The sequence below is a fragment of the Manis pentadactyla genome, chromosome 2, assembly GCF_030020395.1.
Source record: "Manis pentadactyla isolate mManPen7 chromosome 2, mManPen7.hap1, whole genome shotgun sequence".
Classification (NCBI taxonomy): domain Eukaryota; kingdom Metazoa; phylum Chordata; class Mammalia; order Pholidota; family Manidae; genus Manis; species Manis pentadactyla.
In genome coordinates this window covers 105,764,224-105,786,006 of record NC_080020.1, presented here as the reverse complement: position 1 = coordinate 105,786,006, position 21,783 = coordinate 105,764,224, and the positions used below count along the sequence as shown (strand labels likewise).

Below are 21,783 nucleotides of genomic sequence, written 5' to 3'. Positions count from 1 at the left end.
GACTGGAAAGTTGACAGTGGGAGGTAAGGTCAGGATTAAAATGAGCAGTAAACTAATTTTTCTGTTTTTCTCATATTCTCTGACTCTATTTTGAGCTTGCTCTCTGTACTCTGGACATGAGGCCTTCCAACTTGCTTTTCCTCTTCTAGGAAATATCTCCTCATCCATTCATTTGTCCTACAGATAGCTGACTCATCACTTTCCCTTCCAAAAGACCATTCCCAACTTTTCTGATCTGTTCTCTCAGATATATGTTTTATAGGACCATCTGCCTCTCCTTAGGAACACTTATCAACTGTTTATTTTTCTTTTGAACTGTGTGATTATTTAATTTAATAGAAAATCTCTATTTAACTACTAAACATAGGCCATTATGAGAACATATTGGAGCATGACAGAGAGGTGTGTCTGGCTGGCTAGCCTGCTCCCCTAGCATCTATTCAAAGGCCTGTCAAAAAATCTAAGTTAAGATGGTGACTTATCTCCTCATAGAGCCCGTACTATTACTTTTCAGTTGATAACTTATTGTTTAGTTTTTTACCACTAAAAGCAATCTTTACATTTCATCCATACTTCTAGCACCACTTTGATTACAAAAAATTTTTATTGAGCGGATCTAATTTTGTGTTCTGGTGTTTGATTATTTTAGGAAAGCTATAAAGTTTTAAGACAATGAATGAACAAATAATTCCACCAGAATGTTTCCTAGTAATGCTTTATTAAAAAACAGTAAATACTTAACTGATAAAAAAGATATTAAACATAATAACCCTTTAAAAATCCAACACCCAGCTTAAATTATAAAAAATACAATTTTTTCAAAACAGTTGACACCCTCTATGAACTTTTCAAGACTGCTTTTCCCAACAAACTCCAAGTGGTAGTGGTAACTAACTTAAATTTGTTCATCACTATATGTATTTTTCATGTATTTGCATATATGTATATAAATATAATATATATGACATATAGTTTAGCTTTGTATCTTTTTAAACTTCATATATTTGTTATTTATATTTCATAGTATTCTTCAGCACCTTGATTTTTTACTCAACATTATAACTGTAGGTTCATCCATATTTTTATATAGCTTTATTTCATTGGTCTTTTCCTCTGCTGTAGAGCAAAATTAGGCTATTTCCAATTTAGTATTTAATAAAATGATTTCTATTGATATTTTTGTGAGTGGGTTTTTATGTATCTATGTCAGAGTTTCTGTAGACCATAGCCTAGTTGTTGAATGGCTGGGTCACAAAATTGTTAAATGTTTGACTAGACTGGATATGTCAACTTGTTCTCCAAATTTCTAGTACCAATTTACATTCCCATAAGCCATTTTGGAGATTTATTCATGCTTCATATCCTCATCCACACTTGGTACTGTATTAAATTTTGTCAGACTAGAGCTGTGGACACATGTGGATAAATCTTAGTTACAGTTAAATGATAAAAGCAACTTTAAGAAGTCCACCTTCAGTATCATACAAATACTCTTTCTTGAAAGCAGGAGAATGATAAATTCAAAGACCAGTAAAGTGATTCTCTCTATGGGAGGCAAGGTATAGATAGATAGAATGGGAAAGAAAAAATAGGTAGCAGAAAATTTTAGTAATGTCTTATACTATGGATTTGGGTTTATGGTTGTTATGTGGTGGTAAGATAAATAAATAGCAAGTGATGTATGTATCAATATGTCAACTATATTATAGATGGAGGTGTATGAAATTGTGTTACATTGTGATGTTTTTTATTAAGGTATTATTGATAAACACTTTATGAAGGTTTCACATGAAAAAACAATGTGGTTACTACATTTATCCATATTATCAAGTCCCCCCCATACCCCAATGCAGTCACTGTCCATCAGTGTAGTAAGATGCCACAGATTCACTATTTCCCTTCTCTGTGCTACACTGTCTTCCCCATGACCCCCTACACCATGTGTACTAAACATAACAACCCCCAATCTCCTTCTTCTTCCTTCCCCACTTGCCCTTGCACACCCCTCCCCTTTGGTAACCACTAGTCCCTTCTTGGAGTCATTGGGTCTGCTGCTATTTTATTCCTTCAGTTTTGCTTCATTGTTATACTACACAAATGAGGGAAATCATTGGCACTTGTCTTTCTCCTCCTGGCTTATTTGACTGAGCATAATATCCTCCAGCTCCATCCATGTTGTTTCAAATGGTAGGATTTGTTTTCTTCTTATGGCTGAAAAGAATTCCATTGTGTATATGTACCACATCTTTATCCATTCATCTACTGTTGGACACTTAGGTTGCTTCCATATCTTGGCTATTGTAAATAGTGCTGCTATAAATGTAGGGGTGCATATGTCTTTTTGAATCTGATAACTTGTCTTCTTTGTGTAAATTCCAAAGAGTGGGATTCTTGGGTCAAATGGTATTTCTATTTTTAGATTTTTGAGGAAACTCCATATTGCTTTCCACAATGGTTGAACTAGCTGACATTCCCATCAGCAGTGTAGGAGGGTTCCCCTTTCTCCACATCCTCACAAGCATTTGTTGTTCTTACTCTTTTCAACGCTGGCCATTCTAACTGGTGTGAGGTGATATCTCATTGTGATTTTAATTTGCATTTCTCTGGTGATTAGTGATGTGGAGCATCTTTTCATGTGTCTGTTGGCCATCTGACTTTCTTCTTTGGAGAATTGTCTGTTCATATCCTCTGCCCATTTTTTAACTGGGTTATTTGCTTTTTGGGTGTTGAGGCATGTGAGTTCTTTATATATTTTGGATGTTAACCCGTTGTCAGATATGTCGTTTACAAATATATTCTCCCATACTAAAGGATGTCTTTTTGTTCTGTTGATTGTGTCCTTTGCTGTACAGAGCTTTTTAGTTTGATGTAGTCCCATGTGTTCATTTTTGCTTTTGTTTCCTTTGCTCTAGGAGATGCGTTCAGGAATAAGTTGCTCGTATTTATATTCAAGAGATTTTTGCCTATGTTGTCTTCTAAGAGTTTTATGGTTTCATGACTTACATTCAGGTCTTTGATCCATTTCGAGTTTACTTTTGTGTATGGGGTTAGACAATAATCCAGTTTCATTCTCTTGCATGTAGCTGTCCAGTTTTGCCAACACCAGTGTTGAAGAGGTTGTCATTTCCCCATTGTATATCCATGGCCCCTTTATTATGTATTAATTGACCATATATGCTTAGGTTTATATCTGGTCTCTTGAGTCTGTTCCATTGGTCTATGGGTCTGTTCTTGTGCCAGTACCAAATTATCTTGATTACTGTGACTTTGTAGTACAGCTTGAAGTTGGGGAGCATAATCCCCCAGCTTTATTCTTCCCTCTCAGGATTGCTTTGGTTCTGTAGGGTCTTTTGTGGTCCCATGTGAATTTTAGAACAATTTACACTAGTTCATTGAAGAATGCTGTTGCTATTTTGATAGGGATTGCATTGAATCTGTAGATTGCTTTAGGCAGGATGGCCATTTTAACAGTATTAATTCTTCCTATCCATGAGCATGGCATGTGTTTCCATTTATTGATATCTTCTTTAATTTCTCTCATGAGTGTCTTGTAGTTTTCAGAGTATAGGTCTTTCACTTCCTTGGTTAGGTTTATTCCTAGGTATTTTATTCTTTTTGATGCAATTGTGAATGGAACTGTTTTTCTGATTTCTCTCTCTGCTAGTTCATTGTTAGTGTATAGGGATGCCACAGATTTCTGTGTATTAATTTTGTATCCTGCAATTTTGCTAAATTCAGATATTAGTTCCAGTAGTTTTGGAATGGAGTCTTTAGGGTTTTTTATGTACAATATCATGTCATCTGCAAACAGTGACAGTTTAACTTCTTCCTTACCAGTCTGGATGCCCTTTATTTCTTTGTGTTGTCTAATTGCCATGGATAGGATCTCCATAACTATGTTGAATAAAAGTGGGGAGAGTGGGCATCCTTGTCTTGTTCCTGATCTTAAAGGAAAGGCTTTCAGCTTCTTGCTGTTATGTATAATGTTTGCTGTGGGTTTTTCATATATGGCCTTTATTATGTTGAGGTACTTGCCCTCTATACCCTTTTTGTTGAGAGTTTTTGTCATGAATGGATGTTGAAATTTGTCAAATGCTTTTTCAGCATCTTTGGAAATGATCATGTGGTTTTTGTCCTGATGTTGATGGATTTTCTAATATTGTATCATCCTTGCATCCCTGGGATGAATCCCACTTGGTCATGGTGTGTGATCCTCTTGATGTATTTTTTAATTTGGTCTCTAATATTTTGTTGAGTATTTTTGCATCTATGTTCATCAGGGTTATTGGTCTGTAATTTTCTTTTTTTGTGGGGTCTTTGCCTGGTTTTGGTATTAGAGTGATGCTGGCTCATAGAATGAGTTTGTAACTATTCCCTCTTCTACTTTTTGATAACTTTAAGGAGGATGGGTACTAGGTCTTCACTAAATATTTGATAAAATTCAGCGGTGAAGCCATCTGGTCCAGGACTTTTGTTCTTAGGTAGTTTTTTGATTACCAGTTCAATTTCATTGCTGGTAATTGGTCTGTTCAGATTTTCTGTTTCTTTCTGAGTCAGTCTTGGAAGGTTGTATTTTTCTAGAAAGTTGCCCATTTCTTCTAGGTTATCCAGTTTGTTAGCATATAATTTTTCATAGAATTCTCTAATGATTCTTTGTATTTCTGTGGTGTCCGTAGTGATTTATCCTTTCTCATTTCTGATTCTGTTTATGTGTGGACTCTTTTATTCTTGATAAGTCTGGCTAGTGGTTTATCTTTTTTGCTTATTATCTCAAAGAACCAGCTCTTGTTTTCATTGATTCTTCCTATTATTTTATTCTTCTCGATTTTATTTATTTATGCTCTAATCTTTATTATGTCCCTCCTTCTACTGACTTTGGGTCTCGTTTGTTCTTTTTCTAGTTTTGTTAATTGTTAGTGTAGACTGTTCATATGGGATTGTTCTTCTTTCCTGAGGTAGGCCTGTATTGCAATATACTTCCCTATTAGCACAGCCTTTTCTGCATGCCACAGATTTTGCAATGTTGAATTATTGTTGTCATTTGTCTCCATATATTGCTTGATCTGTTTTTATTTGGTCATCGATCCATTGGTTATTTAGGAGAATGTTGTGAAGCCTCCACATGTTTGTGAGATTTTTCATTTTCTTTGTGTAATTTATTTCTAGTTTCATACCTTTGTGGTCTGAGAAACTGGTTGGTACAATTTCAATCTTTTTTAATTTATTGAGGCTCTTTTTGTGGCCTAGTATATGATCTATTCTTGTAAATGTTCCATGTGTACTTGAGAACAATGAGTATTCTGCTGCTTTTGGGTGTAGAGTTCTGTAGATGTCTGTGTTTTTCAGTGCCTCTGTCTCCTTATTTATTTTCTGTCTGGTTGATCTGTCCTTTGGAGTGAGTGGAATGTTGAAGTCTCCTAGAATGAATGCATTGCATTCTATTTCCCCTTTTAAATCTGGTAATATTTGTTTCACATATGTAGGTGCTCCTGTGTTGGGTGCATAGATATTTATAATGGCTATATCTTCTTGTTGGATTGACCCCCTAATCATTATGTAATGTCCTTCTTTGTCTCTTTCTGACTTTCTTTGTTTTAAAGTCTATTTTGTCTGATCCAAGTACTGCAACTCCTGCTTTTTTCTCCCTATTAGTTGCATGAAATATCTTTTTCCATCCCTTCACTTTTAGTCTGTGTATGTCTTTGGGTTTGAAGTGGGTCTCTTGTAGGCAGCATGTAGATGGGTCTTGTTTTTTTATCCATTCAGTGACTGCACATCTTTTGATTGGTGCATTCAGTCCATTTACATTTAGGGTGATATTGATAGGTATGTACTTATTGCCATTGCAGGCTTTAGATTCATGGTTACCAAAGGTTGAAGGTTAACTTCCTTACTATCTAAGTGTCTAACTTAACTCACTTTGTGTACTATTACAAATACAGTCTAAAGGTTCTTTTTTTTCTCCTCCTTTTCCTTCCTTCTCCATTCTTTATATATTAGGTATCATATTCTGTACTCTTTGTGTATCCCTTGACTGATTTAATTTTGCATTTGCTTAGTAATTAACTGTTCTACTTTCTTTACTGTGGTTTTGTTACCTCTGTTGACAGCTACTAAACCTTAGGAACACCTCCATCTATAGCAGTCCCTCCAATATACACTGTAGAGATGGTTTGTGGGAGCTAAATTCTCTCAGCTTTTGCTTATCTAGAAATTATTTAATCCCTCCTTTAAATGATCATCTTGTTGGATAAAAGTATTCTTGGTTTGAGGCCCTTCTGCTTCACTGCATTAATATATCATGCCACTCCCTTCTGGCCTGTAAGGTTTCTGCTGAGAAGTCTGATGTTAGCCTGATGGGTTTTCCTTTGTATGTGATCTTATTTCTCTCTCTGGCTGCTTTTAGTAGTCTGTCCTTATCCTTGATCTTTGCCGTTTTAATTATTATATGTCTTGGTGTTGTCTTCCTTGGGTCCCTTGTGTTGGGAGATCTGTGCACCTCCATGGCCTGAGAGCCTATCTCCTTTTCCAGATTGGGGAAGTTTTCAGCAATTACCTCCTCAAAAACACTTTCTATCCCTTTTTCTCTCTCTTCTTCTTCTGGTACCCTTATAGTATGAATATTTTTCCATTTGGATTGGTCACACAGTTCTCTCAATATTCTTTCATTCTTAGAGATCCTTTTTTCTCTCTATGCCTCAGCTTCTTTGTATTCCTCTTCTCTAATTTCTATTTTGTTTATCATCTCCTCAACCGTATCTAATCTGCTTTTAAAACCTTCCATTGTGAGTTTCATTTCTGATACTGTGTTCTGTAATGATTGGTTCTTGACCAGAATTCGTTCCTGAGTTCTTGAGTATTTTTCTGAACCTCCATCGCATGTTTATGATTTTTATTTTGAAATCTCTTTCAGGAAGATTCATGAGATTAGTTTCATTTGATTATTTATCTGGTATATGTAGGACTTTGCTTTGAACCAGTTTCCTTTGACCTTTCATATTTGTATGTGGCACCCTCTAGTGCCCAGAAGCTCTAGTCTCTGAAGCTGCTCAGCCCCTGGAGCAATGTTGGGGATTGCAGGGGGGTGGTGTCGGTTCCTGGGGAGAGGAAAGAACTGTTTTCTGCATCCCGGCTGCTGTGCCTGTCTCCATTGTTAGAACCAGTGGGCCGAGCACACAGATACAAGCCTCTATGTTTTGCGTTTGTGGCTGCTGTGGGTGGGGCCTCCCTCTGGCTGGCCTGATGCCAAGGCAGGGTTTGCCGGTTTGCAAGCCAGGTGCGAGCTGGCCAGGAGGAAGGTACAGCAGGCTGCATATCATGGAGGGGGTCCTTGGAGCTGTGTACCCAACCAGGGGGCTAGAGTACCTGAAGATTATGAAAGTTACCAACCTGTTGGGCAGAGTGCACCCAGACAATTTTGTCTACCTGTCCTTTCTCCTGAGCAGTAAGCTCTGTGCAATCCTTGCCCCTTTAGCAGCCCTCTCACTGTTATGAAGTCTCTCAGACTGCCCGTCTTTCTTTTGTCCCAGAGCAGCCAGATATGGATCTCTGTTTTCCACCAGTGTCTGGAATCTCAGTCTCTTCAGGTATTCTGTCTGTTTTAGCTTTCCAACCCCCCTAATCACCAGAGCACAATGCAATGAAGGATTGTGCTCCCAGAGCAGATCTCCAGAGCTCAGTGTTCAGCAGTCCCAGGCCTCCATTCCCTCCCCACTCTGTTTCTCTTCCCCCCCGCCAGTGAGCTGGGGTGTGGGAAGGGTTTGGGTCCCACCGGGTCATGTCTTTGGTACGTTACCCTGTTCTGTGAGGTCTATTCTTTTCTCAGGTATATGCAGTCTGGTACAGCCTTCTTTCCTGTTGCTCTTTCAGTATTAGTTATATTAATTATATTTTCATATTATGTGGGGTTTTAGGAGGAGACCTCTGTCTCACCTCTCATGCTGCCATCTTTCTGTTGCATTGTGATTTTAATTAACATTTTCATCATTTTCCAATAAAGTCAACCATCTTTTAAAATGTTTTAGCAATTTGTGAGTTATGATCTGTGAATTACCAGTTACTATGTTTTCCTGTTTTTCTAATGGATTAATTGTATTTTTGTTTGATTTGTCAATTTTATAATATTTTTTGGCTATTAATCCTTCACTGTTTATAAGTGTGCCAATTTCTCATCTTTTTATTTCAGTCATTCAAAAAATATATACTTAGCTCCAATTATGAGCCTGGAAAATACAAGTTTCTAGGTGCTTGGATTACAGGTATACACAAAGCAGACACATTCCAAACTTAACAAAGCATATATTTTATTTAGGGAGAAAAAAAGATTATAAACATGAGTGTTTAAGAGAATGAAAAACAACTGACTGGAAGAAAATATTTCCAAAATACATATCTGCTAAAGGATTGGTATCCAAAATATGCAAAGAACTCATAAAAGTTAACAAAAAAGGAAACAAGCAACCTAATTTCAAAAAAGATAACAAGCAACCTAATTAAAAAAAAAATAGGTGAAAGATCTGAACAGACCCCTCACCAAAGAAAATATACAGACTGCAGATAAGCATATGAAAAGATGTTCAATCTCATGTGTCATAAGGGAATTACAAATTAAAACAAGATACCCCACTACTTGCTTACTGGAATGGCTAAAATACCAAATACTGACAACACCAAATACTCACAGGAATGTGGAATAATAGGACTTCTCCTTCATTGCTGGTGAGAATGTAACATGGTACAGCTGCTTTGGAAGTCAGCTTGACAGTTTCTTACTGGCTTATACCTGTGTGCTCGGTCCACTGGTTCTTACGCTTTTACCGTAAGATCTGGAAATCACACTCCTTGGTATTTATCCAAATGAGTTGAAAAGTTATGTCTACATAAAACCTCCACAGCAATGTTTATAGCAGTTTTATTCATGACTGCCAAAACTTGGTACAACCAAGTTGTCTTTGCATAGTTGAATGGATTAACAAATTATGATATGTCCATACAGTGGCATATTATCCAGCACTTAAAAGAAATAGCTAGCAAGCTACAAAAGATGCAAAGGAACCTCAAATATATATTGCCAAGTTAAAGAAGCCCATCCAAAAAGGGTACATGCTCTATGATTCCAACTATATGGCATTCTGGACAAAAACAAAGCTATGGAGGCAGTAAAAAGATCAGCGATTGTCAGGGTACAGGAGAGATGACTAGATGGAGCATAGAGTATTTTTAGGGTGGTGAAACTATTCTGAAACCATTCTGGATATATATATATCATACATTCATACAAATCCATAGAATGTACCAAGAGTGAACCCTAATATAAACTATGGACTTTAATTGATTAATGTATCAATATAGCCTCATCAATTATAACAAGTGTACCATATTAATACAAGATGTTAACAGTAGAGAAAAATTAAGGCATAGGGGAAGGAGTTTATGGAAACTGTCTGAGCTTTCCACTGAATTGTTCTGTAAACCTAAAACTGCTCAAAAAATAAAGTCTATTAAAAATAAAAACCAATGTTTAAGTCAGGTTGTGATAGATACTTGGGAGAAAAGTGAAGCAAGGCAGGGATGTAACAATTAATGAGGAGGAGAATGCTATGCTGCTGTATTTTCATAGACTCATCAGGGACGACCTCCCTGAAAAGGAAATATTAGAGCAGAGACAAAAGAAGAGAATGAAGTGGAATGAGGGGGAGAGTGATTCTGTCCAGGAGAACCAGTGGGGCAGTGACCTTGAGGCTGCCCTGGGTGGTGTGTCTGAGGAAGAGCAAAGAAGTCAAAGGAGAGAGTTACTTTGGTCAGAAAAACAGAGGGAAGTCAGGTCATGAGAGAACGTGGATAGCAAAGTAAGATGGGGTCTTTCACTCTGAGTGAATTAGGAAGTCATTGGAGGGTTTTGAGCAGAAAACTGGCCTTACTTGTGTTTTATAGAATCATCCTGGCTGCCTCATGGAAAATTAACTAAGTGACAAAGACAGAACGAGATAAATTCCCATTCAGTGACTTGATTTTTGTTTTCATTAGGCTGTGTTTTGATAAACATGTTCTTAATTTTGTTCCCTACCCACTAGCACAAATACATATTTTTATAATAGTTTTTTATGGTAGAATATTACATTTATCCCACCTTATTCTTCTTCATCTTGTATTAACCCTTTGTTGTTTCATATAATTCAGCTTATCAAGTACTCTGAAAATCCATGCTAAAATTTTTACTGAATTTGCATGGAACTTGTAGATTAATTTGAGGATAATTTATATTCTTATAATATTGAGTCTTCCTATCCATGAATTAGGGTCCATACCTCTAGGTATTCAGGTCTTTTGTAATAGGTTTAGATTTTTGATGAACAAAGATGAATGACTTGGAAACACTGGGTTTTTTATATGCTCCAAACCAGACATCCACCCTGTGTCTGCCATATCAGCATTCATGATGGGTAGCATGCAGGTCTCCCCTACTGAGATTAAGGAGCTGGGATCCATGCTTTTAAGATCCCCCTGTACCATGTGGAAGTCCAGTGGCCTGATTTGTAACCTTAGCACTCTACCAAAGTGATTGCCCAAAAACTTGGTGTAGCTAGTTTTCCATATAACTTTATAGGAGGACATGACACACATCAGCTTGGAATAAATTAATTCTTTCTGCTCAGTTTTCTACAAAACAGTCATGTGAATCTTTTGTTAGATTGACTTCTAGGTACTTCATATTTTATCATTACTGACATTAAAAAAAAATCCAACAGTTGCTAAACTTTCATTAATACTAATAATTTGTCTATATATACTCTTGGGTTTTGCTACGCTGAACTTTGTCCCCTCCAAATTCATATATTGAAGTCCTAACTAACCCCACTACTTCTGAATGTGACTATATTTGGATATAAGTTCTTTGAAGAGATAAGTTAAAATGAGGTCACTAGGGTGAGCCCTCCTCTGATGTGACTGGTGTCCTTAAAAGAAGAGGTTAGGACAGACACACAGGGAAGACCATGTGAAGACACAGAAAACAGCCATCCATACACCAAGGAAAGAGCTCTCAAAAGAAGCCAGCGCTGTCAACACCTTGATCTCAGAAGTCTAGTCTCCAGATGTGAGACAATAAATTTCTGCCGGCTAAGCCTCCCAGCCTCTGGTACTTTGAATGGCAGCCTAGTAACCTAATACAGATTTTGAATTGAACTGTGCTTCTTAGATTTGGTCTGCTCATAACATGTTTGGCTGTATGTGATAGTCTTTAAACAATCATATACCATCTGTGAACATTGACACTTTATTTATTCCTACAATATTATTATACTTTTATCTCTTTTTCTTACTGAAATATTTAGAACTTCCAGTATAATGCTGAAAAAGATCACTGAGAGTGAGCATTAAGGGAATGCTTCCAAGTTTTCACCACTATGAATGATGTTTGTTACAAATTTTTTATAGATAACCTATTTTATAGATAATTTTTATAGATAACCTTCAGTTCTTATTTGAAGCTTTTTTCTTTTAAAATTTTGAATGAATATTTAATATCTAATACTTTTCCTGTATCAGAACAGGATATTTCTTTTTTTACTCTATGATATTCCTGAAATTTTAGCAACTGGATAGATATAGGTGTTATTAATACAATGTAAAAAGAAAAAAAAAGGGGTGAATATTAATCTATATGATTTAATAAAATGTGAAGAGTGTAGATCCTGGTAATAACACTTATGCTAGCTCTCTACATCCACAATCTTCATTAATTTTATTGGTGATATTTCTTAAGCCATACAATCCAAGGAACATATTAAATATCCATTTTGGATATGAAAAACAGACAGGGAGATGTTATTCCTAGAGTAAAGATGATGTTGGGCAGGAACACTCTGTTAACTCTAATAAAGAGCTAAAAGAATCATGATTCTCATTAAAAATGAGCGATTATTCTCCTTTTTTTAGTTTCACCTTTTTAAATCAGATTTCTGAAGTGTAGAAAGTTGTTATATTTATGTAGATGTTGCTTTACTTTTATGTACAGGTGATCATGTGCCTTAAGTCAATTCTCTGTTGTGTTCATTTATGGACTTGTGATCCTTTCATAATTCTCCCTGGGGGTTCAATACAAAATTGAGTTGTGTAAGTCAGGGTTGGCTTTGTCCTCGACCTGAACACCTGAACTTAGTCTTCGCTATTATAGAATCAGTCACTTCCTCTCAAGCTATACACAGAACACGCCCATGAGACACTTCTCAGGCTTTTTTGTGTCTGAGGAGAGCTTTAAATGTGTGCATCTGCTAGACATTTCAGCTGGTTTTGTTTATCTTAAAACTCTGGCATCAGATCAACCACAGACAATAAAAGAGGGCATTCTGAAGGGGAAAATAAAAGAATTGTTTCTTCTTAAATCCTCAACCACAGATTTTTAGTGTGCCTAGAAAAAGGCAGATTATTAAGATTACTTAAGTAACAATTGCCTCATTTTACACTGATGCTAAGGAAAGAATTCTCCAAAGTTTACCCAGCCTGTCACAAGCACAGGCTGAGTCATCTCTGTGATTGAATTTTTTCTGACTGATTACAGACATAATGCTAAATAAGTCGTTTTGAGTCCTATCATTTCTTAATAGACAAGCTACTAGTTGACGCATCTTTTAGTGCAAGCTACTATTGTATGTAAATTGTTATCAAAACTAGAAATATTTTCATTTTAGCATTTGTGATTCATCTAAAACAATCATAATTCTAAGAGTTTTAGTACAGAAAGTACAATTGAAAATCTCTATATATGCATACATACATATTTGTAGAAGTTTGACAAAAAAATAAACTTTAAAATAGGCAAATTAGTATAGATTTGCTATTAAAACCTTCATACCAATTACTTACATTACTTTAACTTTCTTTTTTTCTTTCAAGAAGACATTTCTTAATATACATAAGTATCTGTAGCAGTAAGTCTTCAAACTTGAAAACTAGGGAAATGAAGTAATTTAATTATAGGCCCTATTTCTTTAGCCTTTCCTGCAAGCCCACCATTGTCATGTCCTATGCATGTGCAAAGGGGACTTCCTTTACCGTTGAATCTAGGCTTATGAATGGCATTAGCTGGTGGAATGCAGGCAGGAATGACACTGTGTCAGGTTCAGGCTGAAGCTTAAAAAGGCCTTCCGTGCTGTGGCTTGCTCTCTTGAGCTTCTGACATTGCAGAGAGAACAGATGGCCTGCCCAGCATGCTCATCTAAGGAGGATGAGAGACATGAAGAAAGGAGCTGCTTCCCCTGACTCACAGACATGCAGTGAGCCCGGCTGCACCACTCACTGTAGTCTGAGCCAGAGTTGCCCAGCTGAGCCTAGGTTAGATGAGCTTAACTCAATGAATCCATAAGAATAATAATAATCACTGTATGCCACTGAGACTTCGTGGTTGTTATGCAGCATTATCTTACTAAGGGCTAACTAATACAAGGAGACTTGTTTATGGAAATGAACAAATATATTTCCTACAAGGTGTTTCTCAGTCCACCCTTTTTGTATCTCTTCCTGTCATTGCTATTTTGGAGAAAAGGATGACTGGAGTCTCTCCTAGTGATATACTGTCAATCAGTTATTCAGTGTGTCCATAAACACGAATCATGTGCCAAAGCTAACCTGACAGCTTGTCTCTTTTGTGTGCATGGAGCAGGAATAGGGCATAAAACTTTTATCCCCCACCCACCAATTCCTACTGGGGAAGAAATAATCACAGAAACTATGGTGCCAAGAAATTAGATGGCATGTCCCACTTCAGCAACTGCCTGGGCATTCTCTTCCTTGCTCTATTGACTTTAATCATTGGTCCACATCTCCCTGGATTCAGAAAAAGTTTCTTCTAAGATCTTCTAACATGCATCAACACATACCCCTCACACTAAAATGGGAGTCACTAAATCAATAGTTTGTTTCTCAGAAATATTAACTGGGAAATATAAATTCTGCTTTTCTAACAAATACATGCACACAAATTATCAAGAACTCATTAATAATTAAAATTCTGCTGGGTGGAAGGCTGATTTTATAATGAAAGAAAATCATCTGATGCTGGTAAGTTATTTATTCATTTTACTTTAATTCTCATTCCAAAAAAGGAGTTGCTGAAGTGTGATAATTAAATGTATATCCAAAGTCTTCATTAAGAGTGTATCGTTGGCTAAATGATTTTTTTAATTGTATGTCCTAGATATTTAATGTGATTGTCCATATCATTGGAATGCATTTATTATCATTCAAAAGGAAAAGAGTCCCTTAATTCGTTAAACTCAGGCTATCCTGGATCTAAATGATCCTCAGTGAAACCAGGCTGCTCCAGCTAATGGAGATCAGTTTGAGAAACAGGAAATAAAACATATGACAGCTTTATTCTAATTATAATTGAGAAATCTGTTGCTTGCTCTTTGAAATTGTAGAAAGGGGAACTAAAGATTGAGGTTTTAAGGTACAATGGTGTTTCTGAGTCCCTATTCCTTGTTAACACATTAAAATTAAAGTGCTTCTCTGATATCTGATAATCCATTTGCTTATTGTGCCAGAGAGTGGCTTAGAGCTTTCTGCTTTTGTGTATTGTGGAGCATTTTGCAGCTTTCATATCTCCAGTGGTCAGATATTTTTCATCCTTCTCTAGAAACTCAATAATGTGCTAAAAGGCACAACAAATGCAGATCCTAAATTCAGCGGTGTAGAAACAATAATTGAAACTTAATGTGTAAGCACCCATTTTTTTTCTCATCTTTCAATCTCATCTTAAACACCTATGAAGTAGCATTGATTCCTTTATATAAAACATAAAGACTCCTGGCAAATTAGTAATTTGCCCTAAATCAAAAGCCAGGGTAGCAGTGGCTGTCAGAGCTATGCTTATTGCCCCTCTTATTACCTTGATTTATTTTAGATACCCAGCCTTCAGTTTCTGCCCTGCTTTGTTCCCACTAGCTCACCAGTGTGGCTGCTCGGCCCAGCCGCTCAGCACTGCCAGTGCCTGGGAGCGCACATCCGTGAGTTATGGGCTCATTGTCAGTGATAGACTACGGTGGGAGTGTGCAAGCCCAGCTCTCTTAAATTGGTTCACACTCCAGCGTTCCAGGAGGAATCAGGCAGAGATGGGACTTTGCTTGTAATGGTACCAGTTTGGCTTTTCCTCTTCTCTTCCTTTTTCCCTTACTCCCCCACTGATCTCTGGGGTACTTAAACAGGAAACCACAGCCCAGCCTCTGCTTCTGGGCATCCCAGGGAAGGCATGCAGGATCTCAGCACAGATCTAGTCTGTTAGAAAATCCAATTAACCGATCACTCTGAAAGGTTACTTCATTTTTAGTTTCCCACATTTCCTCTTTTTTATCAGTTAATTTTATTCCCTTTCTTTTCTTTGTGTTTTACCTTTATATACCTTTATTTTATGTACTAAACTTTACACCTGACACCTGCCCTTTATTCTATGTACTGAAATACACACATTGTAGCACAGAAAATGGAACTTCTATTCCCAAAAAAGAATTTGTTTATAAATATTAGTAGCCTTGGCTGGAACAGTTAAGTTTTCCTACCATGTGTGTTTTGTGTTTTTTCCTCCAATGTCCTTCTGGAAAGGGACTTGATTAGATTTTAGATAGGTCTAATCTTTTCCTCTGTTTGAAAAAATAAGGTATACAATGAGAATATCAAGGCACAAGAAATATTATTTTAATGTTTGGTTGGCTTGAACATCTTAAATGTTGATTCTCTCATATATTGATTAACAAATATTTATGAAGAGATTACCATTTTTCAGGCACTCTTCTAGGGTCCGAAGATACAGAAGAGATAGGCAAATATTCCACTTAATTATAGTAGTGATGGAGAGGTGAGAAGACAATAAACAAACAAACCAATAAAAAAAGATTGTCAGATGCCAGTTAATTAAAAATGCAATGAAGGAGGTAAAACAGCACAAGTGAATAGCAAGTGGTAAAGCTACTTTTTTTTTTAAATTTTTTTGGTAATTTATTACAGCAGTCATAGGAAACTAATAGATATACTCTGAAGCAGAAATGTTCTCAAATAAATGTTTTAAGAGAACTGATAGGATAACAAATAGGATAAGAAATTGACTTTTCCCCCCCCTTTTTTTTTGAGAGGGAGGGCATCTCTCATATTTATTGATCAAATTTTAACAACGATAAAATTCTCTATAGGGGACTCAATGCACAATCATTAATCAACCCCAAGCCTAATTCTTAACAGTCTCCAATCTTCTGAAGCATAACGAACAAGTTCTTATAAAAATATGGAACGCTTCGCAAATTTGTGTATCATGCTTGCACAGGGGCCATGCTAATCTTCTCTGTATTGTTCCAATTTTAGTATATGTGCTGTCGAAGCAAGCACTAAAAGCTACTTTTTTAATACAGAGGTGACATTGGAGCAGAAACATCACTAATAACATACAGTGAAGGAAGAAGCCTCAAGAGTTCTGGTGGAAGAAGGGCCCAGTCAGAGGGAAGGCCCTGAGATAGAAGTATGCTTGGGGTGTGTTTATAGGGAACCCTAAATGGGCCGGTGTAGCTTGAACACAGGGAGCGAGACACAGTGGTAGGATATGGGAACAGAGAAGGAACCAGGGATTGAGTTACTTTCCTTGTGTGGAGGCAAATTCATTCTGTGCCTGTTTTTTGAGAGTTTTTATCATTAGTGAATGTTTAACTTTGTCAAATACTTTTTCTGCATCTCCTGGCATGACTATGTGGCTTTGCTCTCCCGTTCTGCTAATGTGGCGAGTCACGCTGATTGATTTACTTAAGTTAACATTGTTCCCAGGGATAAATCATCCTTGGTCCAACATTACAATCTTTTTTGATGTGTTGTTAAATCAGTTTGCTGGTGTTTTATTAAATAGTTTTGCATCTATGCTCATCAAAAATATTGTCCTGCAGTTCTTTTGTTTTTGCTGGATTCGGTATCAGAGTGATGCTGGCCTCATAAAATGAGTTTGGAAGTGTTCCCTCTACTCTATTTTTTGGAAGAACTTAAAAAGGATTGGTATTAATTCTTCTTCAGGGTTTGGTAGAATTGCCATCTGGTCCTAGGCTTTTCTTTGTGGGAAGATTTTTAATTACTACTCCAACCTCCTTATTTATTATTGATCTGTTCAGATTTTCTGTTTCTCCTTGATTCAGGCTTCGTAGATTGTATGTTTCTAAAAATTTATCCATTTCTTCTAGGCTATCCAGTCTGTTGGCATGCAATTGTTCATAACTAGTGCCTTGTAATTTTTTTCTTTTTATTTCTGAGGCATTCATCATAATATCTCCTCTTTCATTTCTGCTTTTATTTACTTGAACCTTCTCAATAGTTAATCTAGTTAGTCTAGCTAAGCGCTTGTTGACTTTATAAAATCAACTCTTAGTTTTGTTAGGTTTTTTTCTGTTGTTTTTCTCTTCTCTATTTGATTTATTTCTGCTCTAATCTTTATTATTTCCTTTCTTCTACAGACTTTGGGTTTATTTTGTTCTTTTTTTTTCCCAGCTCCTTGAGGTATGAAGTGGAATTGTTTATCTGTGATCCTTCTTCTTTAACACAGGTGTTTTATCAGTATAAACTTGCCTCTGTTCAGCGTGATGGAAGGCCATCCAAAGGTTTTGAACAGATTTGAATGGTTTACTCTGGTACTCTGTAGTGTTCAGACTCCAAGCTGGCAAGACTGCAGGGGTGCAAGTGAAGGTTGGTGTTCATCATTCATTATGCTCATGTCACTGAAATCTTCCAGCAACACAGTTTACATGGATATTAATCCTCTTTATTTATCCTCTGCCCTGCTTCCCAGATCTTGTTTTGCATTCCACCTTTTAGACAGAAGCAGACAATACATTTCTGCCCCCAAGTAGACTCACACACATGAGCTACTTTTTTAACAATATGAAAAGGAAAGATGTGCATTTTGGTGAAATATTTCCTTTCTTGGATTACTTTGGAGTTTTTAAATCTCAGCAATACTGATATTTGGGGTGGGATAATTCTTTGTTATGAGGGTCTATCCTGTGCTTTTTTACGATGTTAACTAGCATCACTGGCCTTTACCTACTACATGCCAGAAACACTCTTTAAATTGTGACCAAATTGTTTGAAATATTGCCAAATATTATCAGGGGACAAAACCTCTCCCCAGTTGAGAACCACTGGTTTATATGTTTTAGAAAGAAAATCGTTTTTTCTAAATTATTAACCAAAACATTGGTTAATATTTTACATCAACACTTTTAAGTGCAAGGTGAAATTTTTTTCTCTAAGTGCGTAATAATTTCTGAAGTGCCAGATAATTTATACTTATGCCTTCACTCTACCTACTAAACAAATATCTTCGAATTGTACTCATTCAATGAGTACTGATAATTTGACATACTGTGATGGTGAAATTCCCTCAGACCTAAATTCTGAGTTAACAGCAGTTCCTGTTTAGGTGATGTAATCCTCTATTCATGAAAACAGAAAGTTTTAAAAAATAAATTAAATAAATGAAAGAAAACAAGGGTATTTTTGTTTGTTTTTATGTACTATTTCTTTTGGTTTTGAAGCATATGGAGACATAGGTGCGGTACTTGTTAATGGTATTTAATTTGTTCTCATAATACTTTTTTGATTATTAAATGCCCACATTCTTGTTACTTGAATTTCCACTGGGTTTAAGTTAGATTCTACAAATAAAGCCAAAAATTAATAGGTATGCATTTATTGAGCACATTAAGAATGAGCTATCATCTTTTGACACACCATTTCCTACAAACATGTTCATGTTCATTCTATATGTTAGGAGTCGACATCAAATGGGAATTTTGTCACCTGCAGATGTAGGGCATGACCAGGGTACAGCAGATATAACAACTGAAATCTTGCCCTTAGAAAAGTTTCATTGAAAATTGAAAAATTCTATCAAAAATCATAGAAAATAAAACCCCAACAATTTGTACCTTAGGATTATACCTGAAAGGTAATCAAGGTCCCAGTATTTGTCCTGTTGACATGGTTTGTCTTTCAGAAAAGGTAAATCTTCTGTATTCCAGGTTGCTCTTAGGAATCATGGAAAAGCTAAGACTTCAACTAAACTTTGAAGGGTGGGTAGAGAGTGACGGAACATAGTTGGCAAAATGATGGCAGAGGTGGAGTTAAAGTCAGATTTGGTTTATGAACAGTCTAAACTCATTGGAGCAGAGGGAATCTAAAATGTATGTTGGGGGTAGTCCTCCATGGAGATGGCTTAAGCAAGGATGCATTTTTTTGTGAAAGGGAATAGCCATTGAAAAGTTTGGTTAACACAACTTTATGTAGAAATTCCAACATTAGAGACACTATGTTTTGATAGCACTACCTCCAGCTAGCAGAAGGTAAAATGAATATATTAACATGCGTATTAGCATCTTTGTCACATTTGGTTGGTATATGCTATCCTGTCTGGATTAAGCAGAAGGCAGGAGATTTTTGGTGGGGTTAGGGTGGGGACGCTCTCAGTAGAATGTAGGATACATAAAGGAGGGCACACATTCATAAGGGTGATTCCATGGATGCTCTGAGCAGGGAGGGAGCAGAGTAAGGATGTTTGGCAACTAGTGGAAGGAAGAGTGCTGTAACTGAAGGGCTAGACTGCCAGATAGACACTCGCCAGCAGCATTTTCAGAGCAATGTGTTTTCAGTTTACAGAGATCGTTGAGTTGGATTAAATTTTTCTATAAGAAAAGCTATTACAGGAAAAAAATGGATACGTAGCATAAAATATCTCAGTTTCCAAAGTGAAGTCTACTTCCTGAGGGATTGAGAAATGAAAAATAACCAGAGGTGCTGAGGTGGAAAGGCAGCCTATTTAAAAATCAAGTTCAAACCAGCTTTAATTTTTTTTCATAAAAGAATGCCTAAGCTTATTAAATTAACTCCTTCTTAAACTTTGTTAATCTTTTAATGCATGACACTTTCCAGTGTTTATGAAGATGAATTTTACGATTGTGAGTACTGATTTCAAACCTTAAAAATATGGACCCAACATTATGACAATCATTTAAGTTTTTAATATATTTCTAAGTTTCATTTTGATTTTAAACCAGTGAATCAGGTACTTATGTACTGTTGATCAATCCTATGGATCTTCAAATTATGGTAATTTTTTCTTCTTTTTAATTTTTAAGAATTTTAATAGAAGTCAATGTTATTTTAATAAAATTTTGGTATTATAGTCACAAAAAATTTGAATTCTAAATCTTATTAGCTAAGTAGAAAACTTCATTATAAAGAAAGCAATTTACAGAAAAGTGTTCCAATAGCATATACATATTAACCAAGTTGTCTTTAGGAAGGGCTTGATCATTCAAATCAAAGATTGAGCAAGTATGTCATTGACACATATTATTTGCTTGCAAGTGTTTATGCTTGCAACTAATTCCATTAATTTGTTGTTTAGTTTTTAGAAGGATTGACTTTCAACAAAGACTTGCAGTCATATATTATCCTGAATGAATCTACTATAAATGGAATCTGCCAGCCTTATTAGAGATAAATTATTCTAATATACAAGAGAAAGGAACCTGTTTTAAACTGTACCTAAGCCTTTTCTAATTGATGACAGGTGTTGCATTAATTGGTAGTAAAAAACATTTCATCAAAGACAATTTCTCAGTGACACAGAAGTTTTCTACCCGCTTTAAATGCAAGGTTGCTACTACAAATGTCATATTCAATAGCAAACTGCTTAAGCTACTTGCATTGTTTTAAATCTAAAATGGATGGGGGACTTGGGCAGATGGCATTGTTTACAAAGCAATGCAAATGTATAAATGCTCAAAAGGCATTGTGATCAATCCAACATTCTATAGAATAGGATATTTTATTTAACTCTTTTTCTGGGACATGTTCAGTGATTAATTACATTTATAAGACATCACTTTTACTTATTTTTAAGAATTTACCTAGCACCCACCCAAAGGATCATAGCCAGAAGCAGACAAAGTGGGAACCTGGCTAAGTAAATGACTGAAGTGATAATAGGAGATTTCCTTACTTTCATCTAATTTTCAAATGAATGAAGGTGTAGTGACTTGAGCTCTGAACCTACTCATGTTCAGAATTCCCCATTAAAATGCAAATCAATGTGAGAGAGAAAAAAGTTTTTATTACTACAGAAATCTGAGCCTGTATGGTTTGTCACCACTGAATATAAAGAACAAGTATACAAGGAGTGGACCCAAAACTGGGACATTTTTATAGCAGAATGTATAAAGGTAAGATTTCAGGCTTACGTGAAGGGTACTTGTCAGCCAATAGACAGCATGAAGGTCTCAAAGTGGGGAAAGATGCCAGAAGAAATCTCACTTATTCCCCATTTTGCTTAAAGTAAACCTGGAATACAATGGAGAGAATCTGTAAGATAGTTTTACTAATGCTTGATTAATTTCTTTCTTCTAAAAGCCAAGCATTGCAGTAACTATTAAAGATTCTGGTCCTTTAACTCCTGGTTAGTTGAAATTTGTGGGTTTTTTTCCTTGTCTAGATATTTGGTGAAGGTCACTTTTCCCCTGAAAGTCCTTAGGGATTATTCACTTCTCTGTTTCAATTTGTTAATAAAGATCTTACTTATATTTATATAACACTCTCTTGTTCGTTTAATATAATTTCTTCCTGCCATGTTTTAAGCTTAAATATTGTCCTGATTAGCTATTTCTTCAACTAAAAATCTATAATAATTGATTATCAGATTGTAAGACACAGAGCTTCAAGGTGTTCAGGACAGACAATAACCTTATTCTTTACCTTCTATTA

At 36.0% G+C, this 21,783-nt stretch overlaps 1 non-coding gene across 1 annotated transcript; it reads right to left on the bottom strand.

Annotated features, from left to right (window-relative positions):
• Positions 1 to 16,267: 16,267 nt before the first annotated feature.
• On the bottom strand, positions 16,268 to 16,374 carry LOC118925248 (U6 spliceosomal RNA). The gene has a single exon (XR_005029960.2). It is a non-coding gene; the product is annotated as a U6 spliceosomal RNA (small nuclear RNA).
• Positions 16,375 to 21,783: the final 5,409 nt, after the last annotated feature.